Source organism: Myxocyprinus asiaticus, chromosome 50 (genome assembly GCF_019703515.2).
Source record: "Myxocyprinus asiaticus isolate MX2 ecotype Aquarium Trade chromosome 50, UBuf_Myxa_2, whole genome shotgun sequence".
Classification (NCBI taxonomy): domain Eukaryota; kingdom Metazoa; phylum Chordata; class Actinopteri; order Cypriniformes; family Catostomidae; genus Myxocyprinus; species Myxocyprinus asiaticus.
The window spans coordinates 17369333-17375871 of NC_059393.1; positions in this window are offsets into that span (position 1 = coordinate 17369333).

Genomic DNA, 6539 nt, shown 5'->3' on the forward strand with positions numbered 1-6539 from the left:
GCATTCCACTGAAACTGACACAGACCCAACCCTGCCTAACCTTGTTCCAGTTAAAGCAGGAAATCTGAGCAAAACAAAACACTTGCTGCAATCAACTTCAATGAAGTCTTCAATGAAATTCATTAAGGCTTTTTTATATAGAAAATACAAAAAGTTATTTTTGTTTTTGATTTAATTTTGTTTTTTAGTTTGACTGCTTTTTTCTTGAAATACATAAATGAAGCTCTTTCGTTACAAGCTTATATTTGATAATAAAATCTATATATACTGTAAGCATTTTGTAGCAATCCAATATATTAAAATATATGTATGCATAAAAAATATAACCTCTATATTTACAAAAAGCTTATTTTACTTTTGATTTTGTTATGGTTTTGACTATTAGTTTGACTGCTTATTTCTGCCTTAACTGCATGGCTTCATAATAATGAAGTTTTTCTTTACAATAATACATTTGATAAAACTGTGCATAAATACTTTACATATATATAAGCTTCCATTTGCTAATACAACTTTATCAGACACTCATACAAGCAGGTCTCCAAAACCCTCCGTAAAGGCAACATTTGTTTACTAGAAAGGTGTTACTTGCATTTATCCATCAAGTTGTATAAAACAGATATGTTTTCCTCATTCTGAAACCATTGACAAAGCATCCATTTCAAGTAACAGCACAAGCACCAATGCATTCACCCACTAACTGCTATGCAATTTCTATGGCACTTACTTGTCACTGGTGCCATATTCACAGTTGGCCATCATAGGATCTAGAATAGAACAGTTTTCCATCTCCAAAAGAGCAAATGCATTCACTGTACTTCCTCCAGAACAATATATCCCTCTCTAGCTGGAGTTTGAAGGGAAAATTCTGATTTAACAGACCAACTAAGAGTTCATAAGTTCTCCTCGCACACAATTCCCATGGAGGCTCACAATTGGTTTGGGCGGTTAATCTGCTCAAAGACAAAAAAAAAAAAAACTGCAACAGCCAACCACTGGCAAGGTTGTGTAAATCACTTCAGTCTGGCCCCCCTTGCCTCCCCAGTTTGAATGATGAGGCTCGGATGAGATTATTTCATCCAAGAGCTCAGCTTTGCCAACTGACTCGTGATGTCACCTACTCTGATCCCAGCTGTTGAGCTGGGTGCGAGAGGTCACTGAGCTGGATAAGGCTTAGGCAAATGCAGTTATGGTGGTACAATAAGAAGACTGAATGCAGAATTTGAAATTAGTTGAGTTACATGTCATTTAGACACGCCTAAGATTACTAAAATGATGTCTACCCAGATAGCAAAAGTACATCTCTGAGATGTCTGTTTTAGATATTTTCATCTGGAAAGCATCACAATCTGATTATCATCTGCCAAACATCTTAAAAAGAGAAAATGTGCAAACATTCTAAATCATAAACATCTGCTGAATCTGTTAATGACATCCGAGACATACTTACTGACATACGTCTTATAGATGTTTTACAGATGAGCAAACAATGTTAAAAAAAAATGTCTTGCAGATATAAACACACCCCTGATAGCACACGTACATCACCCAGACATCTATTTGATCTGGAAGATGTATTTTTTACGTTGTTTGCTCATCTGCAATACGCTATAAACTTAAGTCAATTAGTCTCGGATGTCAATAAGACATTCTTAGAATGTTTGTAAATCTGATCTTTTTAAGATGTTTAGCAGATCTGTTAAAATGCGATGCTTTCCAGATGAAAAGATCTAAAAACAGACATCTCTGAGACGTACATGTGCTATCTGGGCATCTATAAGACGTGTGTCAATAAGTATGTCTCAGATGTCAATAAGACATTCAGCAGATGTCTTTGAGATGTTTATGATTTAGAATGCTTGTAAATCTGATCTTTTAGAGATGTTTAGCAGATGTTAATCAGATTGTATTGCTTTCCAGATGAAAAGGTCTAAAACAGACATCTCGGAGATGTATGTGTGCTATGCTTTAACATAGAAAATGTACCCAGTTTAGAGTAAAGTTGCTCCATCTAGTGGTGTGAAATTACCTAATTCAACCTTTTCCAAGGAATTTACACCAGTAGTTTGGACATGATTATTACTTCTGTCTATATACACAGTAGCAGTGGCGTCTCAGGTCATTATTTAGTGTGGGGCACAATGACTTACCAATCAATTATCTGACCAATCTTTGAAACATTGATGAATAATTCCACATTTCTCTCCATCATTTTGACTGATACAAAAGAAACAAGAAAAACATTTTAACCTAGTGCATCAGTTTTGACTTTACTCTTTGTCCCTCACATTCTCACTGTGCATGTGCCCTGTTTATTCCCTGGTATTAATATGTGTATTAACTAGCACCATCATAATTTACACCTGGTATTGTGCGTCTCTTTTGTGTTTGGATTTTGAGTAGAGGTTTTCTGATTTGCATTATATGCATGCATTTATTATAAGCGCAAACATCACATTTAGAGCAGAATTGTCTGTTATTTTAGTAGAGTAGCTGTGTTAACTGAGCTTCACAGATGTTTACATCAGGGACTATGAAGTTCTGTGAACTTGTGCATGTGTGTATGCGTTTTAACTGGCAAAGTTTAAAAATCTCATTTTAGCACAGCGGTTGATTGACAGGTAGAAGTTTCACAATAGAATTCATTGGTTTCACTGGACTCAAACAAGGGGAGTCAAAAATCGATCATAAAAGCCTATCTACTGTCATTTATAATGGATGCTACGTCCCTCAATGCCCTAGTACTTATAAAATGAAAACAAGTTTGACTGATAAAAATAGATCATGACAGAAATTTTACAGAGAGTGACGAATAAAGACTTTTTTTGGGCAACCTCTGAAAATGATGCCACACAAACATCCCTAATAATTTAATCTCAGCACAAAACACCACTAAGATGTGCACATCCACATCAAAAAGTTTAAGTAACGTGAAAGTAAACCACAAATAGGCAAATCATCAAAGGTTGTGCATTAGTGTTGTCACGGTACCAAAATTTCAGTAGTTGGTACCGATACCAGTGAAATTTCATGGTTCTCGATACAACAGCAAAAATATGCTAATATGATAATGTGCTATTGAACACACCAGTTTAGTTATTTTTAATAATTTAATACTTATTTTAATAATTATTATTATTTTCCAGAACTGTATGTTTTAAAGTTTAATTAAATTTCATCATCAAAATTGTGTCTGAATTCTTAAAATGTTTAACAAGTGAAAATAGAACTTTTCAACATGTCATTGCATTTTGTTCCCCAAACTTTTATTTAACAGCAGTCTTGCTTGTGATATATTGCTTATTATTATTATTACAGTGAATATTACATTTTACTATACAGCTGTAATATATTTCTGTCACAATTTCTTCCATTTCAGACATCTAGCTTTTATTATGATGTGTGTTTTTTGCCGGAAGCTTCACTTTTCTGGATAAAAAGTTCCCGACATTGCCCAGTGTGATCATTGAAGACTTTTAAGTCACGTCTGAAATCTCATCTCTTTACACTGACCTTTGAGTCTGACAAATTGAAATGTAGAACATAGTTTTGGAGTGTTTATATAAAGTTGAGTTGATATTAAAGTGAAAATTCTGTGATTTAATTATATAAATATATAGTCTACATGTAATACACATTTTACAGTGGATTAGTGCTCTGCACTGTCATCTGATACAACATGAATGATTCTTAATGTCTGTGGAGTTTCCAGTGTTTGGGCGGTCAGATTTATACAGTACGCAGCTCATCTACACTAAGATTGCAGCCTTTAGCAGTTTAATAAATCACACATGGACATGCCACTATTTTAATTTGATTAAATGTCCATTTCAGTGTAAAAGGAGTAACTAATAAAGCCTGTGAGCATTTTAAAGCTGTCATGTTAACTGGTGAGCTTCTTCCGTTTTACACCACATGTTAACGACCGGCCGCAGATTCGTCGATTCCGATATTCATGCTTCCAACTCAATATTTTGCTCTCCATTAAATGTAAACCTACTACATGATGCTGGCATCATTGTACAGATTAAAATAAGTGGTATTATTAGATCAAATGGCAGAGATATGCAAGATTTAAAAATAAATAACTCTGCCATCAATAATATGATCAGCACATCACTTTAGCATATTATCCATTTGAGCTACTAGACGGCAACTATTTAAGGAGGAATCTTTGAATTCACATGAGTGTGTGTTCAGTGTGAAATGGTGCATATAATCCAGCAATGTGTCCATATTAACTTGTGCCTCAGTTTACAAGCTGATCATCTTGTCCAATTATGACATTGATTGAAATCTGAACGTCATTTTCTCGTCAAAACGCTGCACCTAAATATTATGCGATATCATAAAATCAGTCAGTCATTGAATGAACACATTTCCAACATTAATAAAGCAATACTGAGTATGTTTGTTATTAGTGTGGACATATGCTCAGTAGGCTTAGGTCTAAATAGTGACATCAATGTAGATTAACATCATAAAATCAGAAAAATAAGTAGCCAAAACTACCCATTGTTGCCCATTGTAAATGAGTTTAATTCACTGTGATTTCAACATCTGATGAAATGGTTTGTCATGTTGGTATGCAATAGGTTATTGTGTCAAATAGTGTAACTAACTGCACCAGACTGCAGACTACCAGACTATAACTATTTGTTCAAACTGCAAAAAGTGGGTTTGATTAATTTTATACTTGGATGAAATTTCAAAGCTCTGAAGGGCTTGTGGTGAACGTTATACACATGAGCAGTGGGTAAGTAAAAGTGAGGATGTGTCGATATTTATGTCTGAATATATTCATAGATATAGATTGTTGTTCATTCAAATAATCTCCCACCTCGGTTATTTGTTTATTTTTAAATCGTGCGTACTTCTGCCGTTTGATCTATTGATCTTATTTTAATCTGTACAATGATACCAGCATCATGTAGTAAGTTTATATTTAATGGAGCGCAAAATATTGAGTCGGAAGCATGATTATCGGAATCGACGAATCTGGAGCCGGTCGTTCACATGTGGTGTAAAACGGAAGAAGGTCACCAGTTAAAGTGTAACAACTACGAGGGTTCAAAACAGTGTTACTATGAATGCAAACTTTAATACAGTGAAAAAGACACTATTAGCATAACATAAATATATATAAATAAATAAAAATTTCCAACATTCTTTTGAATGTCCATGTACTAAAATAAAATATTCGATGCCATGAGTGTACCTTCATTTACTATTAATTTTATTTTGAATGGCCATGGAAAATGAAGCAATGTGATAATTTTACCTGGTCACAAAAAGCAGTCCGTTAATTTACCTGATGAACTTTCACCTTTTGCTGACCCTTTATGCTTCGCAGAGCTAATGTGTGCTTCTAACTCACTTGCACCTTTATTAGCAACTGACACATAAGTGCCAGCTTTGCATGTCATACATTCTGCTTCCCACGGATCTCGACCTGGACGAAAGCATGGGAATTTTTTGTGCAAATCTTCTGTAAATTTGCACTTTCGTTTGGGCATTGTTTCCACTCAGCTGTCATTTGCTGCTACTGTCAAGCAACTGTTTGATGCCGAACACAACAGTGCTTTGCGCGTTCTCGGAGAGATTGACAGGCAAGAATTTGGCCAATAGTTGCTGCAAGCCTCTTATAATCGACCAATTGGTGTGCGAGAAGGCGGGACTTACAAAGAGGGGTTAAAGCAATGCAAATATGCGCACACACAATGAAGTATTAGGGTGTGTTCACATTTGGCAGGTTTGGTTCGATTAAAACGAACTCATTTTGCTCAGCAGCCAGAATTGTTTTGGATGTTCGGTAAGTTCCGTCGCAAAAATACATCATAAAAGCTGTCCAATCAGGTTGTGACTTTTTCCTGATGCCTTTTGTTTTATAAATTTAGGTTCGGTGTTAAAAATGCCAGTGTGAACACTAAGCGAACCAGGACTAAATGTATCATTTTCATTTTTGGTCCAGACCAAGAGGACCAAGAGAACCGAACTACAAGCGTGAACACACCCTTAGACCAGATGCACATCATAATGCAACTAAAGCCGAATCCCGGACATTTTCGCAAATTTAGAAATCCCAGCCGGACGCTTTTTTAAGGTCCGAAAAAGAGGACATGTCCGGGGAAAAAAGGACGTATGGTCACCCTAAAATTACCCACGCTCTAAAGTTCGCCCCATCTCACAAACTACAGTCTCCATTGAAGCTCAAACGTCCCCCAAATCCACTGAACCTATGCAAATAGCATATACTCATGTTTCTTCTGAATAACGTCACCATTGCTTAAGAGAGAGGTTGTGGTTTTACTGTGGTGAAACCGGTCATCAAAACGCTTCATGTCCTCACAAAACCCAGAACACTCATGCTTCAAGATTAAAAGTGAGTGCCAAGAACTTTTCATCTCCACTTCATCATAGTTTTTCTCTACCTGCAGAAATCTCTTTTGATGTTAACTGCAAATGTATTACAGTGCTAGTGGATTCAGGGGCTGCAGTTAATTTTAGGGTGAGGGTGGGGCGAGCTCACACAATGGTCA